We start from the raw sequence: 20909 nt of genomic DNA, 5'->3' as shown, positions 1-20909 counted from the left end.
GCATGAATGAAAAATATTCCTTTGAAGATACTTGAACCACACATTGCAAAGAAAATTAATATACACAATATAGATTACTATTCAGTGAAGAAAAAAAATAGATGAATAGCTCCATCTGCGTTAAAACACAATTCTTGCTTTATTTCTTACAGATTAAAAGCAAATACATGATAAGCAATATTTCTCTCCAATAGGTCTGCCAATACATGTAGGACGGTCTTCACATGAGATAAGCTTTACGCGTTTCGATCTATGCGATCTTTATCAAAAGGCTTTTGATAAAGATCGCATAGATCGAAACGCGTAAAGCTCATCTCATGTGAAGACCGTCCTACATGTATTAGCAGACTTATGAATTGGTCACCGTGGAGAAAAAAGCAAACAAGCTAATCCACAGAAAACCAGAGTGGTTGGTAACTATGCAGATTGCAGATCCCTGATCTTACCACACAACTAGTAGTAGCCGTGGAGCGTGCCTACGATGAACCTAGACGCCTCGTCACGGCCGGAGAACTACATAAGCCTAAAGCAAGAAAAAGGAAAACTAACTGCCCCAGAGCAGACCCCAAAGGAATAGATAGCCCCCACACATCTATTGACAGTGAAACAAGATGAAGGCAGGAAAATAGGCTGAGCAAATGATGGGGCCCAAACTAACTAGACAGGAAAGGAAAGGAAAGGAGAGACACTGTCTGCAACCTGCAAAAAACCCTACAAAAATAATGTCCAACACTTCTGATAGCAAAATTAACCCTGAAGTCACTAGACTTCTCCCACTATATCAGCACTCTGAAATATTCTGAGACAGCAAAAAGAGACCGAACTAGTAAGGGACAAAAAGCCAATTGGCAAAATACTGATAAATAAGAGTGGAAATTCAGCTCAGCCCCCAGCCGAGGCTGGCAGACCACACAAAAAACTGACTAGACCAACAAAATCAAGTGTGAACATTAGCAGAAAAACTTAGCTTTAGATGACTGGAACAGAGCTGAAAACCAAGAGCTGACAAGCCAGAAGGAATCACCAGCAACTGAATAGGGAGTCGGCTGTCTTAAATCCAATCTGAGAATCCCGAGATCCAATAGTCACTCAGGTGGCAGATCTCCACCGATCAAACCAGTCGCACCACCTCCCGTCACCACCAGAGGGAGTCCAGAAGGGGAACTCAACTGGTGAGAATGAACTCAACAGCAGACCTATTGGAGAGAAATATTGCTTATCATGTATTTGCTTTTAATCTGGAAGAAATAAAGCAAGAATTGTGTTTTAGCGCAGCTGGAGCTATTCATCTATTTTTTCTTCATGGATCCCATGTCTGTCAGGACGAAGCTCCGAGGTCTCTGCGGTGGTTGCTGGTGAGCTGGCTACATTTTGTATATTACTATTCAGTACATTACATTACTGATCCTGAGTTACATCCTGTATTATACCCCAGAGCTGCACTCACTATTCTGCTGGTGGAGTCACTGTGTACATACATTACATTACTGATCCTGTACTGATCCTGAGTTACATCCTGTATTATACCCCAGAGCTGCACTCACTATTCTGCTGATATAGTCACTGTGTACATACATTATTTATCCTCTACTGATCCAGAGTTACATCCTGTATTATACTCCAGAGCTGCACTCGCTATTCTATTAAATCTCCCAGGTTACTCTGGCTTCACATGGTAATGCACTATAACCAGCTGATCTGACCTTTTGTTGAAGCTCATCCCAGTTGTTGCTGCCAGTTTCCAATATATACAGTACAGACTAAATGTTTGGACACACCTTCTCATTCAAAGAGTTTTCTTTATTTTCATGAATATAACATGTGGAAAACTATGAATTAACACATGTGGAATTATATAATTAACAAAAAAGTGTGAAACAACTGAAAATACTGTATGTCTTATATTCTAGGTTCTTCAAAGTAGCCACCTTTTGCTTTGATTTCTGCTTTGCACACTCTTGGCATTCTCTTGATGAGCTTCAAGAGGTAGTCACCAGAAATGGTTTTCACTTCACAGATGTGCCCTGTCAGGTTTAAGAAGTGCGATTTCTTGCCTTATAAATGGGGTTGGGACCATCAGTTGTGTTGTGCAGAAGTCTGGTGGATACACAGCTGATAGTCCTACTGAATAGACTGTTAGAATTTGTATTATGGCAAGAATAAAAGCAGCTAAGAAAAATGAGTGGCCATCATTACTTTAAGAAATGAAGGTCAGTCAATCCGAAAAACTGGGAAAACTTTGAAAGTGTCCCCAAGTGCAGTGGCAAAAACCATCAAGCGCTACAAAGAAACTGGCTCACCTGATGACCACCCCAGGAAAGGAAGACCAAGAGACACCTCTGCTGCGGAGGATAAGTTCATCCGAGTCACCAGCCTCAGAAATCGCAGGTTAACAGCAGCTCAGATTAGAGACTAGGTCAATGCCACACAGAGTTCAAGCAGCAGACACATCTCTACAACAGCTGTTAAGAGGAGACTTTGTGCAGCAGGCCTTCATAGTAAAATAGCTGCTAGAAACCACTGCTAAGGACAGGCAACAAGCAGAAGAGACTTGTTTGGGCTAGAGAACACAAGGAATGGACATTAGACCAGTGGAAATCTGTGTTTTGGTCTGATGAGTCCAAATTTGAGATCTATGGTTCCAACCACCGTGTCTTTGTGCGACGCAGAAAAGGTGAACGGATGGACTCTACATGCCTGGTCCCACCATGAAGCATGGAGGAGGAGGTGTGATGGTGTGGGGGTGCTTTGCTGGTGACACTGTTGGGGATTTATTCAAAATTGAAGAGAATCAAGAGAATGCCAAGAGTGAGCAAAGCAAGCAGTAATCAAAGCAAAAGGTGGCTACTTTGAAGAACCTAGAATATAAGACATTTTCAGTAGTTTCACACTTTTTTGTTAATTATATAATTCTACATGTGTTAATTCATAGCTTTGATGCCTTCAGAGTCAATCTACAATTTTCATAGTCATGAAAAAAAAGAAAACTCTGAATGAGAAGGTGTGTCCAAACTTTTGGTCTGTACTGTATGTATAGACCACCACTGGGTTAAGATAAAATCGGGTGTTACTCTTTAGGTGCCAGCGCTGCCTTTCTGCTGCTGCTTCGGTCTTTGTTGACAAATTGCTGAGGTGACATCATGAATACAGCACATTTGAATCACCACTGCAGCCAGTCCGTAGGCCCTGATGATGTAGATGACACAAGCTGCCGAGCCCACTGATTTTCTGCAGTGATTACGAGCTCTTTAGCTGCAATGTCACTAATGCAGCATGTCAACGAATACGAAAGCCGCGGCAGAGCGGCAACACCGGAACTGGAGGCTGAGTAACACCTGAATGTATTATTTTAGCCTACCAGAATTTAATGGGAATTAAAAATGTACCCCCTGTAAACCCCAGTAATGTCCTTTTGAGTCCAGTGTGAAAACTGAACATTTTTAAAAGGGATTATCTGTTTTCAACAAACTTCAGTCCGTGTCACTTACGTGTGCACAACTGATATTTACTCACCCTTCCTGGGTCAAAAGCTGTATCTTTACTACTGTCCTGGGCTGCAGCAGTGATGTCAAGTCAACAGCACCAGTGTCAATCACTGCATGGCTGTCACTGTGATGTTACCGCTGCAGCCAAACAGATTTAAGTTCAGTGTCACGCTGGTAACTCGCACGCCTTCTCAGTACCATTATACAAACTGCGTTCACCGCTCTGCTCTTCCCTGTGTCAGGTAATCATGCTGAACTGCCTCTCGCAGCACTCCTAGCATTGCTGCATCCTCATTTGGCTGGAGAGTCTTCACCTGGCTATATAGGGAGGCGCGACCAGACTATGCAGGAATTTAACCCACTGTCTCCTGCAGTGTTTTGCTTCCCTGGTCTATTCCCTGCCAGCAGGTGTTATATATTAGGCAGCTCCTTCCTTCACACCTTGCCTCAACTTAGGTTCCTAATTGGAGTGTGTCTATAGTATCCTGTCAACGTACAACATAGTTTCATCTTTCCTGTTATTCACCCACCTTGATTCAACGTTTTGTCTGACTTCTATGCTTCTGACCCTGGCTTTGTATTTTGTATCTGTGCTGCCTGCCCCAAACTCGGATCTTGTGACCGCATCTGTTTACGGCGCTATCTGTGCCTCTGGTCAGCTGCTGCAGGTCCAGGGACTGCCCTGGAGTGGCACCTAGTAACAACCCTAACGTCCCAAGCCTATCTTCACCATCAGAGGCTCCTAGAGAAGACCAAGTAGCCACTTAGTTACAACCCTCCAGGGTAAGCCCAGCCAGTGGTGCAGAGGGTCCACACCCACCGCCATCACAAGGAGCAGCGGAGTCTCAGCTTTGGATACAGGGAGGGCGAGTTAAACTCAGAATGGTGGAGGAAAGGTACGCATAAATGAGAATACGGGCATAAAGGTTAGAACCAGGTATAATAGTGATGGGTTTTTATTATTACATCAGTGACACTCACTCTTAATACTGAGTTTTGTATAAGGAAAGCTGGGAGCTGTGCAAAAAAAGTCCAGGTTTTTAGCAATTAGTTATACCTTAGTTATACCCTGCAAAATCCTGAAGACAGGAGATACTCAGACTGGTCCTAAGATCAAGTCATCACTTCATACATCTGTAAGATTGGGAAGTGACCACTGGAGGTCGCTCTCACCCCACAGGGGACCAGACCTAGTCTCCATTAATCTGGTTACTGCCTTAGGGCTCATACCCATATGTGAGAAAAAAAAAAAAACCGTTCAGATATGAGGACCGAAAAACAGACTGGTGCCATGCGAGTGGCATGCAATTTTTTTTTTTTTTAAAAGGAACATGCGTATGGAACTATTAGGCTGTGTGCCCACGATGCGATTTTAAAGCGTTTTTACCGCGATTTTTGGCGCGAAAACGCTTAAAAATCTCGTACATGACGCACCCCATGCATTCCTATGGCATTCCGCACATGCTGTGCTAATGCTGCGCTTTTCTCCGCGGCGGAATCGCATCGTGGGAAAAAAAATATATATATATATATATATATATATATATATATATATATATATATATATATATATAGGTATATTTACAGGTATATTTACCTTCCGACGTCCCGCGCTGCATTCCCGGCCACAGCGTTCCCAGTAATGCCTTGCGGCAAGGTCTTGTGATGACAGTCTCGCGAGATCGCTATAGTAATGCGAGACCAATGTCATCACAGGTCTCGCAAGGTATCGCTGGGAACGATGAAGCCCAGGATGGCAGCGCGGGACGCCGGAAGGTAAATATACCCCGATTTTTTATTTTTTATAATTTTTAACATTTTATCTTTTACTATTGAGGCCGCATAGGCGGCCTCAATAGTAAAAACCTGGTCACACTTGTCAAACACTATGTTTGACGAGTGTGGCCAACCTGTCAATCACTTTCCAAGCGATGCTTCAAATCGCTTGGAAAGTGCTTGAGAAAATCGCGGCAAAATCGCGAACAGAATCGCGATGAAATCCCGGAAAAAAAACAAGCGATTTCTGGGAAGGAGTCCGGTTTTCAGTGTGCGTTTTAAAACGCAACGTGGGCACATAGCCTTATACTACAATCATTTACAGCGTTCTATGCCACAGAATAGTAAAGTATCTGAAAAAAAACAGATGGCACACGCATGGTTCGAGTGCGGTGTGATTTTTTTCTCACATCCACTGACTTGCATTCGAGAGTCTCATACGAGGTAAACAGCAAGTCGCAGCATGCTGCGATTTTTTTTCTCAGACCGATTTCAGCTGAGGGGGGGGGGGGGTGGAAATCGCAGATGAGATGTAACCCATTGTATAACATTGGTCAGAGTGCAATCCGATTTTTTTCTTGGATTGCACTTGTCTATTTTTCTCGCAAATGAGTATGACCCCTTAGGCTGTGTGCACGCGCTGCGGATTTTGCTGCGGTTCCGCAGCGGTTTTGGCCGCTGCGGACCCGCAGCAGTTTCTGCTGCGTTGTACAGTACCATGATTCCCTATGGGAATCAAAAAATGCAGTGCAGACGGTGCGGAGTTTTCCGCGCAGATTATCTGCGGTTTTCAATCCGCAGAAAGAATTGACATGTCAATTCTTTCTGCGGATTCCGCTGCGGTTTGGCATCTCCTCCACTGAGGAGATGGAAAACCGCAGGGCAAAACCGCAGAGCAATCCGCAGGTATTTTGACCTGCGATTTCACCTGCGGATTTTACAAAATCCGCGCGGATGAATCCGCACCTAATCCGCAGCGTGTGCACACAGCCTTACAATGTGTGTCTAGTATCAGATGTGGGGATGAATGGCTAATGATGGGAGGGAGTGCTGGTGCATCTGTCTGTCACACAAAAGGCGGACTGAGTGCATTAGTGGAACACAGGGGATCCTCAAAAACAGAACCTCTATATTGCACAGATACAGTGGGGGAAATAAGTATTTGATCCCTTGCTGATTTTGTACGTTTGCCCACTGACAGACATTGACAGTCTATAGTTTTAAGGGTTCGTTAATTTTAACATTGACACAAAATATGAAAAAAAAAAAAACCAGAAAATCACATTGTATAGATTATATAAATTTAATTACATTTTGCATTGAGAAATAAGTATTTGATCCCCTACCAACCATTAACAGTTCTGGATCCTACAGAACACTTAGATGCTCCTAATCAACTCGTTACCTGCATTATATACAGCTGACTTATGCCAAGTTCACACTTGCATACCGGGGCTCTGCAGACGGCTGCGTACTTCTTTCCTGAAGCTCCGCCCACTTCTGCACTTCTTCAGTTTAGGTCCGCCTACTTCTGCATGCGTCCTGCATACCCATCTTTAACATTGGGTATGCAGGACATACGAATGTATGCGGATGCGTTGTTTTGACACGCCCGCCAACTGCATGGGAACGTGCTTCTCTTGCCAGGAAATACATGTTGGAACTTGTAGTACCATGACACAGCTGACAAGTTTGCCCATGTCTACAAGGGCAGGGGTGTAACTAAACTGAGTTCAGGGGTGTGCAGCCATACCCTGCAGCCTAGGGTCTCACAAAGGTCACTTTGGATCATACTACATGGTTACCAATGAACAAATTTGTACCACAGTCATCCAAGATTCCAAGCAGCGAGCAGTCCCTACATGACTCAAAATCCACATGTAATTGTCCAAATCACATGAACGGAGTTGAAGAAGCCGAGTCCCTAATCACATGCAGATTCCGGACCCTCATAGATGGAGTCTATGATGCAATGTTACAAGGTGGATAAAAAACCCTTATTATTACCTTTATGCTTTATTTGCAGTATATTTTTTACTTTTTAGTTCAGGATATGTGTTTTTTGTTTTCTCTGGTTAATGGTCATGTGTTAATATGCACTTACATTGTGCATACACATTAACTTACTTTTCTCAGTTCAGATTTGTTTTTTATTCATTTCATTTTGCATTCAGTGCATATATGGGTGTGACCGCCCTCTTTCTGAGCTGGGAAAGCCATCCAGTCTGGCCTAAGCTGTTACAAGTGGTTCAGCCGCTCGACCCTTATTCACATTCACGCCACTTGGCAAGTGAAAAGGTTTTAAATACTAGAGTAGGGACTGTCCCACAAGGGTTGCCGTGACGTGGCGGGATGGCTTGTACATTATTTTGATCAAAATTATGTTTACTAAATACCCTTATTATTACCTTTATGCATTATTTGCAGTATATTTTTTACTTTTTAGTTCAGGATATTTGTGTTTTTTGTTTTCTAATGTTACAAGGTGGGCACGGAGGGGCAACTGTGACTGAAAAGGCTATGGGGCTGCAGGGATGGATTGGCAAGAGGGCCCAGAATGTACACGGGGTCAGAGGCCGCAGCGGCGTGAGTGTACTATGTAATCCGTGGAATAGATTTATGTAACCTGACTACAACTCGGCTATGTGAGCATTACGGGGGGGGGGTAGTTCAGCAGCAGCTGCTCTGCTGACAGTCGGCTATTGCTGGTGTCAGAGTCCAGGCCATGGGAGTGACAGTTATTACACAAACAGATGTGCGCTGACAAGATGAAGGGCTGAACCGCAACTTCATGTTAAGACCAAACTACAAGGCAGTAAAGACCGGCCAAATTTATAGAGACATACGAGCTGTAAAATTCAATCACAGTCCTCTGGGTGGGGACCGCTGTCTGCTATAATAGCATGATCACCATGGCTCAGGTGGCCCGTATTACATAGTCAGGGGGGTTACACCAATATACATAGATATGGCTCAGCTACTCAACTAATAATTCAGCAAGCCCCCTTTCTATGCTAAGGACAATGCATAGACATAAGGGGTCTAGCTTAACTATTGAGATGCTGGGTCAGCCAGCCCTCTTCTCACAGAGCACTGGACAAATGTCTGCAGAGGAAAGGCCCGAGAACAGAACCCAAAGTGGAGCTGCCGAGCCCAGGACCAGGGGGCATTACTGAAGATGGGGGACCTGCGTTGACAGATCCTATTAGCGATAGTTTGCGTATAATTCTGTAACTTCCCTTAATATGCAAAAAATACAGTAATGAATATATTGTTGCATTTCCATCTGGTTTTCCAGCGCTCTTATCATGGACACATGATGGATGGAGGGAGAGGACTACATGGAGACAGGAGAGAGAAGCAGCCAGAGGGGAGCTGTAAAGGAGCGGCGGCAGGGCTGCTTTATGTGGAGGTTATGTCTGTAATTACAGCCGTAAAGAAGATAGAGTTTTGGCAGATATATATCGAGGTGGAGAAAACTTTGCCAACAGGGCACTGCCCCAGAGCTGCAATATATGGAGGGAAAGAGGAAATATGCAGCGTATTTAGGAAATGTCTTTCAAATACAGAAACAAATCAGGAATAGAGGAGCCTGTGCCTAAGTGCACGCGGTATCCGTGAGCATGCCAGCAATGCTGCAGAAATCAGGGGCGTTGATGCATATACTCTAAGGGTAGAAAAGTAGTTGTCATGCACAGTGTAGGACAGACTAAGTGCAACACAAAGGGATAAGGGAAGGGGAACATGGAGCCCCACAGACTGATCTAATGTCACCCTGTCTGTCCTACCATCCCTATATTGATTTCGAACCTATCGCCGAGCAGGATAACTAGTCCCAGTGTGACCCTCGTGATAAGCACTGCACCGGGAAGGACAGAATGAACACTATTCAATCCCACTAACACTAAGGACAGTAGGGATAAATGAAACTAGGGGGACACTTAGCTTGAGTATACTCATGGAGAAACGCCAAACTCCAAGAGGATGCTAGCAGACTGCTACAGCTCCAAGCTTAAACAGAGAAGAGGAAGTAGGGAGTTATAAACACCTAGGTCCAAGTGGTGGGGTCATTAGCACTGAGGGAGGTGGTCACTAGTCTGAAAAGCAAACAACCAAGACCTTCTAAAGTCAGATGAAGTGCAACGGTCTGCAGACTGACATCCATGAAAGTAGTGCCTGCGGCTTAATTAGTGAATTCCAGTTTCATCTTCATTCCCAATACCCCTGGTCTATAACACCCGGCTCCATCACCCCTCGGTGTATAGCCTACAGGCCCCTGCCATGTCATCTGCTTTTACTTCCATGTGACAGAACGGCCGATGGTGCAGAGTTCACTGATACCAGCGAGGTGCCGTATTAGGAACACTGGGATAACAAGTCCATTCCTAACATTTCTTCCTTCTGAATATTCCTCCATCACCTGTGAGTGATATTATTGAGAAGTGAAAGGAAGCGCAGCAACTCAGCCACAAAGTACAGACCACATCAGATTACAAAGCAGGGGGCCGAGTGCTGAGGAGCAGAGGGCAGAAGTCGCCACCATATGTGACCCCATAACTAGTTATGTGACCCCATAACTACAGAACCCATACCTCCTCTGGTATAACATCAGCACCAACACTGCACCCCAGTTGGGAGCTTCGCGGCCGAGCAGCTGCATGCAGCCGTACGTCACCAAGCACAATGCAAAGTGTCGGTGCAGTAGCGTAAAGTTGTCACCACTGGACTCTGGAGGAGATGTGTTCTGTGCAGTGATGGATCACACTTCTCTATCAGCGTCTAAGGCATACTAATATTTATGGCTATAAACACATGGGCCATGCACACAGTGAACAAGTCTGTACGATCGTGTTCACACCACCAAAACACAAACACAGAAAAACAAAGTATAACAAACGTATGAAAATATTCTGTTGTAAAAAAGTAACAGTAAACAGGAAGTGCTAGTAAAAAGATGATAAAACAGGGTATTTGGTGGATACCATTTTTTGCAAAAAATGTATACTAAGCCGCTCTACCAAACGTCAAGGTATACCCATATCAGAGCAGTCCCTAACCGATGTATTCAAAACCTGACCATGTGTATGGTACCTACTGTATATGAGCAGGATTCAGAAAGGTAATGTCCGATGTGGACAGGTTGTGGAAGAGGTGTTTATATTCAATTGGTTTCTTGTTTCTGCAAGATTAGGGCGGTCTCCACCCCTCCCTTGTGAGCCATGTATATATAAAGCAGTCTTCCACAGCGTGTCCACATCGGACATTACCTTTCTGAATCCTGCTCATATAGGTACCATACACATGGTCAGGTTTTAAATACATCGGTTAGGGACTGCTCTGTTATGGGTATACCTTGGAAGTTTGGTAGAGCGGCTTAGTATACATTTTTTGCAAAAAACATATTAACCCCTTAGCGACAGAGCCAGTTTGCAGCTTAATGACCAGGCCAATTTTTACAATTCTGACCACTGTCCCTTTATGAGGTTATAACTCTGGAACGCTTTAATGGATCCTGCTGATTCTGAGAATGTTTTTTCATGACATATTGTACTTCATGTTAGTGGTAAAATTTCTTCGATAAGTCTTGTGTTTATTTATGAAAAAAACAGAAATATGGCAAAAAAATTTAAAATTTTGCAATTTTAAAACTTTAAATTTTTATGCCCTTAAATCAGAGAGATGTGTCACAAATTTCTTAATAAATAACATTTCCCACATGTCTACTTTACATCAGCACAATTTTGGATGCAAATTTTTTTTTTGTTAGGAAGTTATAAGGGTTAAAAGTTGACCAGCGATTTCTCATTTTTACAAAATTTACAAAGCCATTTTTTTTTTTAGGGACCACATCATATTTAAAGTCATTTTGAGGGGTGTACATGACAGAAAATACCCAAAAGTGGCACCATTCTAAAAACTAGACCCCTCAAGGTGCTCAAAACCACATTCAAGAAGTTTATTAACCCTTTAAGTGCTTCACAGGAACGAAAGCAATGTGGATGGAAAAAATTAACATTTAACTTTTTTTTGGAAAAAAATTACTTCAGAACCAATTTTTTTTATTTTCACAAGTGTTAAAAGAGAAAATCAACCACAAAATTTGTTGTACAATTTCTCCTGAATACGCCGAAACCCCATATGTGGGGGTAAACCCCTTTTTCAGCACACGGCAGAGCTCGCAAGGGATGGAGCACCGTTTGACTTTTTCAACGCAGAATTGGCTGGAATTAAGATCGGATGCCATGTTGCGTTCGGAGAGCCCTTAATGTGCCTAAACAGTGGAAAACTCCAACAAGTGACCCCATTTTGGAAACTAGACCCATTAAGGAACTTATCTAGATGTGTGGTGAGCACTTTGAACCTTCAAGTGCTTCACAGAAGTTTATAACGTAGAGCCGTGAAAATAAGAAATCCATTTTTTTTTTCTACAAAAATGATCTTTTCGCCCCAAATTTTTATTTTTACAAGGGTAACAGGAGAAATCATACCCCCACAGTTATTATGCGATTTGTCCTGAGTACGCTGATACCCCATATGTGGGGAGGAACCACTGTTTGGGTGCATGGGAGAGCTTGGAAGGGAAGGAGTGCCATTTTGGAATGCAGGCTTTGATGGAATGGTCTGCGGGCATCATGTTGCGTTTGCAGAGCCCCTGATGGGCCTAAACAGTGGAAACTCCCAACAAGTGACTCCATTTTGGAAACTAGACCCATGAAGGAACTTATCTAGATGTGTGGTGAGCACTTTGAACCCCCAAGCGCGTCACAGAAGTTTATAAACGCAGAGCCGTGAAAATAAAAAGTCTTTTTTATTTCCACTAAAGTGATTTTTTAGACCCCAATTTTTAGACCCCCAAAGTTGGTAAATAGTGGAAACCCCTCAATTCTTGCTCCAACCCTAACCCCAACACACCCCTAACCCTAACCCCAACACACCCCTAACCCTAATCCCAACACACCCCTAACCCTAACCCTAATCCTAGTTCGCCCTAACCCTTAACCCTAGCCCAACCCTAACCCTTAACCCTAGCCCAACCCTAACCCAACCCTAACCCTTAACCCTAGCCCAACCCTAACCCTTAACCCTAGCCCAACCCTAACCCTTAACCCTAGCCCAACCCTAACCCTTAACCCTAGCCCAACCCTAACCCTTAACCCTAGCCCAACCCTAACCCTTAACCCTAGCCCAACCCTAGCCTAACCTAACCCTAACCCTAGCCTAACCCTAACCCTAGCCTAACCCTAACCCTAGCCTAACCCTAACCCTAGCCTAACCCTAACCCTAGCCTAACCCTAACCCTAGCCTAACCCTAACCTAACCCTAACCTAACCCTAACCCTAGCCTAACCCTAACCCTAACCCTAGCCTAACCCTAACCCTAGCCTAACCCTAACCCTTATGGAAAACTGAAAAAAAAAAATATTTTTTTTATTTCATTATGTGTGCCTATATAAGGGGGTGATAAACGGGGGGGTTATGTACTATTTTTATTATTTTGATCACTATGATCGTTTATCATAGTGATCAAAATAATGAATGGAATCTGCCAGCCGGAGCCAGCAGATTCCCGGCGGGACCACCGGGAGGGGACGGAGGACAAGGGAGAGGTACCGGGAGGGGACCGGGGGGATCGGGGACCCTATTTCTCTATCCTCTGATGTGCGATCACATCGGAGGAAAGAGAAATTAAATGTAAAATCGCGGCTTTTTTTTTTTTGCGGTCGCCGTTATAGGGTTAATAACGGCGATCGCAAAAGCGGGGGTCGGTAAAAACCGACCGATTCATGTTCTCTGGGGTCTCGGCTACCCCTGGCAGCCGAGACCCCGGAGAAAATCCGACACTGGGGGGCGCTATTCACTTAAATCACAGCGCCGTGAATTAACGGCGCTGTGGTTTAAGTACCCTTAATTACCGCCGTTAAAAGGCGTATCGGCGGTCGTTAAGGGGTTAAACAAACTACCCTGTTTTTTTATCATCTTTTTACTAGCACTTGCTGTTTACTGTTACTTTTTTACAGAAGAGTATTTTTATACGTTTGTTATACTGTGTTTTTCTGTGTTTCATTCTTTTTAATGTTTATGGATGTATAATGGGAGGATACAAAAAGCACCTGAAGGTGGATGTGGAGAGGGTACATACTTTTCTACATATACTGTATGTAATTCCACCAGCAATTCTATGGGAATCTGCAACCCCAGTTAGAGGGCAAAAATAGAAACGGTAAATCTGATTTCTTAATGTCCTCAGAGCGGCTTCTTCCTCAGGGCTCGGCCGTGCAGATCCGGAGACGCGGATTGGCCATGATCATCTGCGGCTGGTTTTCTATTATACTGTAATGCAGAACACATGTCCACAGCCAGCGCACGGGACCGGGTGTTTGATTTCCCTGCAGATGGGATTTTAGGAAATGTAAGGACACAAGAAAAAAAGAAAAAAAAAAAAAATACGGGGAAAGTAGTGAGACAGTGTCACATAAGCATAGATCGGATCACATATGATTGGATTAGATACACAGCTGAGCAGACAGTATCACACAGGATAAGATTAGATACTCAGCTCAGCAGACTGTAAGACACCTCCTAGGCTAGTAATACATGTGGCGCCCCTGAGGCTCAGTCGCTACAGAGGTACTGCACCTCCTCCTGAGGTGTGGTACCCCACCATTCAGGTAAGGTGGAGACACCTGACCACACAACATAGTGTAGCAAAGCACCTTTGCTGGCTCCCTGCTTGGAATACGAAGCGTGCTGGGAGGTGGGTGGAGCTTAGTCTGCACCAAAAGATTGGGAAGAGTTTAGGATTTAGGGAGTCTGAATCGGTGAGTCGGTGAGAGAAGATCCCCAGAGAGGGATGGACGAGGGAAGTGCTGCAGCGGACCTCAGTGACCTGGGTCTGCTGGCACAGGAAAGAGACATTGATGGAAAACCTGACTCTTTATAAGAAAGATAGATTTGAACGGAACGTAAGGAGAAGAGGAGGACTGAGGATCAGGGTTAGAACAGAACCCTTCCCAAGTTCACAGCGCAAGGCCGGGGTCCGGTCCCCGAAGTTGTATGGATACTAATGGTCCTGCAGCAGACACCGGAGGAATAGAAGTTGTCACCATTTTATTCCCACACAAGACTTGGGGGCACAACAGCAACGTGAGTGAGCCGGGACTTAGTAGCAAGGAGTCCCCGAAGCAGGCTACAGCTGTCTGCCGTACAATTAGAGTTGATAGGAACATCTGACAGGAGGAACTCCAGTGTAACTCAGTACTGAGAGGACTTCACTATAGGCGCAAAAGGGAGACTTTCAGAAAAGGCACATATGTTGGCGGAGTGTTGGAACGGAGTACTTCATCTTGCCCGGAGGTTGGCTGGGCTCCTGACCCGGAGGACACGGCACAGATGCGGGCACCTCTATGCACAACAGACTGAGTAAAGCTTTGGAACTACATGCCCTGGTGTCCTCCGCTTATTCCTGCGCCAACACCCTGAGCACTGCTACATCTCTTGTGCCTGACACTGCACCATCTACGTCTCTCCCCTATCTCTTCACATACACTGCCCTGGGACTACTGCCCTGCCTGTGGAGGGCCACAACATCATTGCTGCACTACACCATCTGTCCCAGAGGATCTGCTCGCAGCGTTGGCTTAACTTCTTCATTGCCGAACACCACAGGTGGCGTCACGAATCATTCAATGAACATTTCTGCTATTTACAATGGGCGCCCAGGGCCACGGACCGGGTCATAGCTGCCGTGACAACAACCCCACTCGTGGAGATCAGTGGGCCCGGTACAGAGTACCCGCCGCCCTGGGTGTGAGGGCGACCCACACACAACAGAGCTTGTTAGTCGCCCCAGATCCCCCATACACATAGCTTATCAAGAGCGATGGGTGAACCAAACAGTAACGTTCGGTGACCGTACCAGACACCTACTGTTTGGGCGTGTTTGTCAGGCTGTTATGTGCATGACAGCACAGCAAACACTGCTTCTGATCGACGGTAAAATCATTACCGCCGGTTAGACATCTGCGGTGGTTCCCACGCTGTCAAATGACAACACGAGCCCACAGCTATGATAGGAGGTAAAAAGTTTACAACCGTTCGCTGGCGTTGGCTGATGGGACTACTGCTCTACTCAGTCTACGCCTGCTGCTGCCAAGAGAGCAGGCAGCAGCTGATTGGAGTATTTTTGATAACCAGCCAGACAAAACTGACAGCTGGGGGCTGCAACACTCAACTGTCAGTGTTAGCAAGGCTGGTTATCAAGAATAGAAGGGTCCCAACACTGATTTTTTTTTTTTTTTTATTAAAAAAAAAAAAAAAAAAAGTGGGGTCCACCCCATTTTTGACAACCAGCTTTGCTGAAGCAGAAAGCTGGGGACTGGTATTCTCAGGCTGATAAGGGGCCATGGATATTGGTCCCCCCACAGCCACCTACAAAAGGCGCATCTATTAGATGCGCCAGTTCTGGAACTTTGCCTGTCTATTCCCACTTGCCCTGTAACGGTGGCAAGTGTGGTTCATATATGTGGGGTTGATGCCATCTTTGTACTGTCCGGTGACATCAAGCCCACGGGTTAGTAATGGAGAGGCGGCTAAAAGACACCTATGGATTACTAATCCTATAGTTATATTTTAAAGACACAGCAAGAATTATGTCTTTTATTTGATATAAAAACAAAAACACACTTTTCCATTTTTTATTTAAAAATAACAAAAACACTGTTAGGCTGGGTTCACACGTAGTGGAATTCCCACGGAAGTTACAGCGAGAATTCCGGAATTCCATTCCGTGGGAAAATTGCATTTTAAATTCCCACGATTTTCCCGCGGAAAAACTAGCGTTTTCCAAGCGATCTGTAGCATCGCTTGGAGAACTGATTGACAGGTTGGTCACACTCGTCAAACACAGTGTTTGACGAGTGTGACCAACTTTTTACTATTGAGGCTGCCTATGCAGCATCAGTAGTAAAAAGATCTAATGTTAAAAATAAAATTTAAAAAAACAAAACAAAAAGGGTTATATTCACCTTCTGACATCCCGCGCAGCGTCTCCAGGCCTCCGCGATGCTCCGGCAGCTCCCGTTCCCAGTGATGCATTGCGGCAATGACCTTTGATAACGTTACGGTCTCGCGAGACGCGACATCAGCAAAGGTCATCGCAATGCATCACTGGGAACGGGAGCTGCCGCGTGTATCGCTGAAGCCTGGGGACGCTGCGCGAGACATCGGAAGATGAATATAACCCGATTTTCTTATTTTAATTCTATTTTTTACAGGGATATGGTGCCCGGAGGACAGTCTCCTCTCCTCTGGACAGTGGGTACCATCCGCAAATGTTCTGCTTACTTTTCGCATGGTGGGCACAGTCACATGTGGAAAGTAAGCAGAACCATGCATTCCTATGTGGGCGGATTTTCCCGCGATTCCGCAAATTAATGAGCATGCTGCGGATTTTTCCGTGATGCGATTCCACTGCAGGAAAATCCGCAGCATTAGCACAGCATTGCGGAATCCCATAGGATTGCATGGAATGCTGTTTTTTTGCGTTTTCGTGGTAAAAACCGCGGCGAAAAAACCTGAACGTGTGAATGCAGCCTTATACTCACCTAATGCCTAATTCCAATGAATCCCTCATCTCCTGTAATAAATCAAAAATAAATATCCCTCACCTGTCCGATGTTCTGTCCCATGCTGTAATCCATGTCTGGGGATAAACAGTTTGCAATCTGGACGGTGCCAAGATACAACAATGAAGACTCCCATCAGCCGCTGCTCCTGCTCTCACTGTTATTAGCAGCAGCAGACGTAGGCTGATGGGAACAGTAGTCCTATCAGCTGACGCCAGTGACCGGAGGTAAACTTTCTACCTTCGAGCACAGCTGCGGGCTCATGCTGTCATTTGACAGTGTGGGAACCGCGGCTGTCTGACCAGTGATTTCACCGCTGATCAGAAGCAGTGTAATGCACTTGACAAAAGCACAAGAGAAAGAGGTATGCACACAATTAGGGATCACCTTAAAAATAATTTATCTGAATATAACCAAAAACCACATACAAAAAAAACCATAGATATAAAAACATTTAAAAGACTAACGAGAACCTGACCAAATGTGGTCCTCCCCAATAGCATAAACAAAAGTATACCATCAAGAAGATCAATACCAAATAGCAATGTTTGACAGTGTAAATATAATCAGAAAAACAACCAATAACTTGTACAGGTAAATGGTGAGGATTAATGAACACCGAAAAACAACCATCAATTGATGGTTGTTTTTCGGTATTCATTTTCGGTGTTCATTAATCACCATTTACCTGCATAAGTTATTGGTTGTTTTTCTGATTATATTTACACTGTCAAACATTGCTATTTAATATTGATCTTGAATTTGTACCTTTGTTTATGCTATTGAGGAGGACTCCATTTGGTCAGGTTCTCATCAGTCTTTTAAATGTCTTTATATCATCTATCATTTTTTGTCTGTGGTTTTTGGTTATGTTCAAATAAACTTTTTGTTAAGGTGATCCCTAATGGTGTGCGTAGCTCTTTCCCTTGTGCTTTTTTCAATTTAGCTTGCAGGATGCATTAGGCTGATCCCTGAAGTAACTAGTTTTTATGTATTATTTTTGTGGTGCCAGCTCCTATATATATTTAAGTCATGCACATGACAGCTTGACAAACACTGGATGTTCAGGCCCCCCATTCAAGTGAATGGGGTCTGGGTTCAGGTACTGTTCTTGTACCCAAACTTTTTTTTTTTTTTTTTTTAAACTGTTCAGCCGGACCCGAATATCCAGGGGTACGCCCATCTCTACTTACTACCCCATGTCAGATAGGGGTCTCCACTGAACAAAAGAAGGAGATCAGCACAAAGACAAGCAAAGGTTATGACCGCACCAGCAGTGGTCACACGGTCATGTTGTACAGGTATGCGCAAGACGATACGCGGCGTCACGTGCCCCTCTGCGCAGGACGATACGCGGCATCACGTACCCCTCTGCGCAGGACGATACGCGGCATCACGTACCCCTCTGCGCAGGACGATACGCGGCATCACGTACCCCTCTGCGCAGGACGATACGCGGCATCACGTACCCCTCTGCGCAGGACGATACGCGGCATCACGTACCCCTCTGCGCAGGACGATACGCGGCATCACGTACCCCTCTGCGCAGGACGATACGCGGCATCACGTACCCCTCTGCGCAGGACGATACGCAGGTCGTAGGCTCTCAGTGTCTGGTACGTGTACCCTGGGTGTTATACATTATATGGGGCACTCACACTGTGCTCATGTCACGCTTGCATTATTCATTATTGTGTGTATTGCTAGCAATGGCAGTACTTCATTGTAATCTGTCCGAGTAGGGGGCACGCCGCAGAGAAACAGTGAGTGCATTCGGCTTTAGCAGCTCTGTTTCATCAGCCCTGTGCCTCCCCCCCCAGAAGTGCTTCAGTGTCAGTGTAAGGCTGCCATATGTCAGCTCTTGTCTGGCAGAGATTGAGCTCAGGGCCCTGCAGTTCCTGGAACGTGATCCCTGTAACTCCCATGCAGGTAACAGACTCTCTGACCATTTCCACATTGAGCGCAGACACAAATCACATTGCACATACCTGGCGACTGAGTACATCTGGAGAGAAGCAGCCATATGTAAGAACGTGTCCTCCGGAGCAGATCCCCCATTATCAGTGATGTGCACTGCCTCCAGATTGGAGGGGTCATCAATACTTTAATCTACAGACGCTGCACAGAAAGTGTTAACCAATGACTGCCAATAAGAGGACGATACTCTGCAATGTGATTAGTGTGGTGCCTATAATACAACTCCAACGTGAAACAGATGCGAGTCGTCACAAAAGCCGTCAGGGCGGCACACACTCGCACTGTCATTACACGGGTGAAGGGGCGATGAGAACACAATGCCTCCGGGATAATCTGATTTAGAGGGCCTTTTAGTGCTGAAATTGGCAGAGCCAATAATCAAGACAAATGTTTTACACTAGAGTTCCTGTAAGATAAATATAGAAGGGTTATTTCCATCATGGATGTCCTAACCTCTCCGCAGGGTGGGTGATAAACTGTCGATTGCTGGGTCGGTGGGTGGGTGACCACTGATCCTAAGAATAGGGCTATTAAGTGTCCGGCAGATGCTTCATTCTTAGGCCCGTTTCACACTTCAGTTTTTTTCCATCAGTCAAGATCCACCGTTTTCCTAAAAAAACAGATCTGCCATTGTGTTTGGCGGATCCGCTTTTTTTTTTTCCCCATTGACTTGCATTACTGGCGGATCTTGACGGATGGCCATCCGTCGGATCCGGTTTTTTGCGTCCGCCGACATGCCCGGACGGAGCTTGGCTGAAGGATCCGCATTTTTTTTACTGCGCATGCCCGGAGGAATGATCTCAGCCGGAAATTTAACCCTGAAATCATTTCTGGCGAACTGTAAAAAAAAAAAAAAAAAAAAATTTTCTCTCTCCGGTTCCTTTAAAATTCTTCAGCCAACGGATCCGTCAAAAATCCGGTCCGCTGGCATCCGTTAACTTCAGTTACCAACGGATCCGCTTTCCGCCATTTTGACGGATTTTAACTGACAAGAAAAAACTGAAGTGTGAAACAGGCCTTACAGGGCGCATCAGAGCCACTCTCAGGTAGGAAATAACCTGCCATGCTGGGAATAAGATAAAAGGGCCTCATGTTGTTGGATAAGAGTGCACCACTCTTCCACATTCAGGCTTCCTATTTGCCAGGAATCAGTGCAATCCCGTTGGATTAACAATTCAGGCCAGTAGCTTGGTCTTTGCCACTTGCCCAAACTGTGTGCCGTCTTGCCTCTGTAGCATCGGACAGGTCAGATCCAGCTTCAGAGCAGCATTTGCAAGCTCGATAGCAAACAGCTTGTAAGCGCTGCTCTCCTTGCCTAGGAGGACAGCCACCGGTGATCGACCTTAGGAAGAGGCTGGTAACATACGCAGTTAATAAGCAATGAAATAAGAAAAATCGCCTTTTTTTATTTTTTAAGGATGGAGAACATTTTTTATGAACAAGTAAACTGCCAAAAACTATTTAAAGGGATTGCACGGGATTAGAAAAACTTGATTACATTCTTCCAAAAAGAAAAACCCCACAGTGCCACGGTTGTCTACAGTTTGTGCCTGGTATTGCAGCTCCACTTCGATTAAGTCTAGAGGGCTGAGTTGCAATAACACTCATACTCAGGGACCAGTTTGCCGCTGAAGTTTGGAAGAAGGCAGCTGTATTTTACTAATGAAATACAATCTGAACCAGGTTTGGATTATAGGAGGGACATATGAATATGGACGGGGGAGGGCATATGTCCATGGGTCGCCACCACAGTAAGGCAAGTTTTCAGGGCATTATCTTATAATAAAAGTAGCCCCTTCCCACTTACCTTTGATCGCACGGTGGCATTCATGACATTAGGCGTTACCCCAATTTGTTTCCCTACAAGAGGAAATTTTGGGGTTAATTTTAGGAGCATCCAGGCTGAAATTAATGGGGAGCCCCTATAAATGACCCCAACTGAACATTATCTGAATTGGGGCACGATTCGTGACATTTCCTATAAAGCTCCTTTTGTCCATTATTGACTTCAGTCTCCAGGATTAAAGCCGGACAGACGCACATCAAGC

At 44.9% G+C, this 20909-nt stretch overlaps 1 long non-coding RNA gene across 1 annotated transcript in view; it reads right to left on the bottom strand.

Annotated features, from left to right (window-relative positions):
• Window positions 1–20909, bottom strand: part of LOC141070064 (uncharacterized) — a 39081-nt gene that overhangs the window by 6583 nt on the left and 11589 nt on the right. The window lies entirely within an intron of this gene.

This window comes from Dendrobates tinctorius, unplaced genomic scaffold, assembly GCF_039654945.1.
Source record: "Dendrobates tinctorius isolate UK_male_01 unplaced genomic scaffold, ASM3965494v1 ptg000013l, whole genome shotgun sequence".
NCBI classification, from domain to species: Eukaryota; Metazoa; Chordata; class Amphibia; order Anura; family Dendrobatidae; genus Dendrobates; species Dendrobates tinctorius.
Note: the sequence above shows the minus strand (reverse complement) of the source record. Positions and strands in the feature narration are given on the sequence as shown.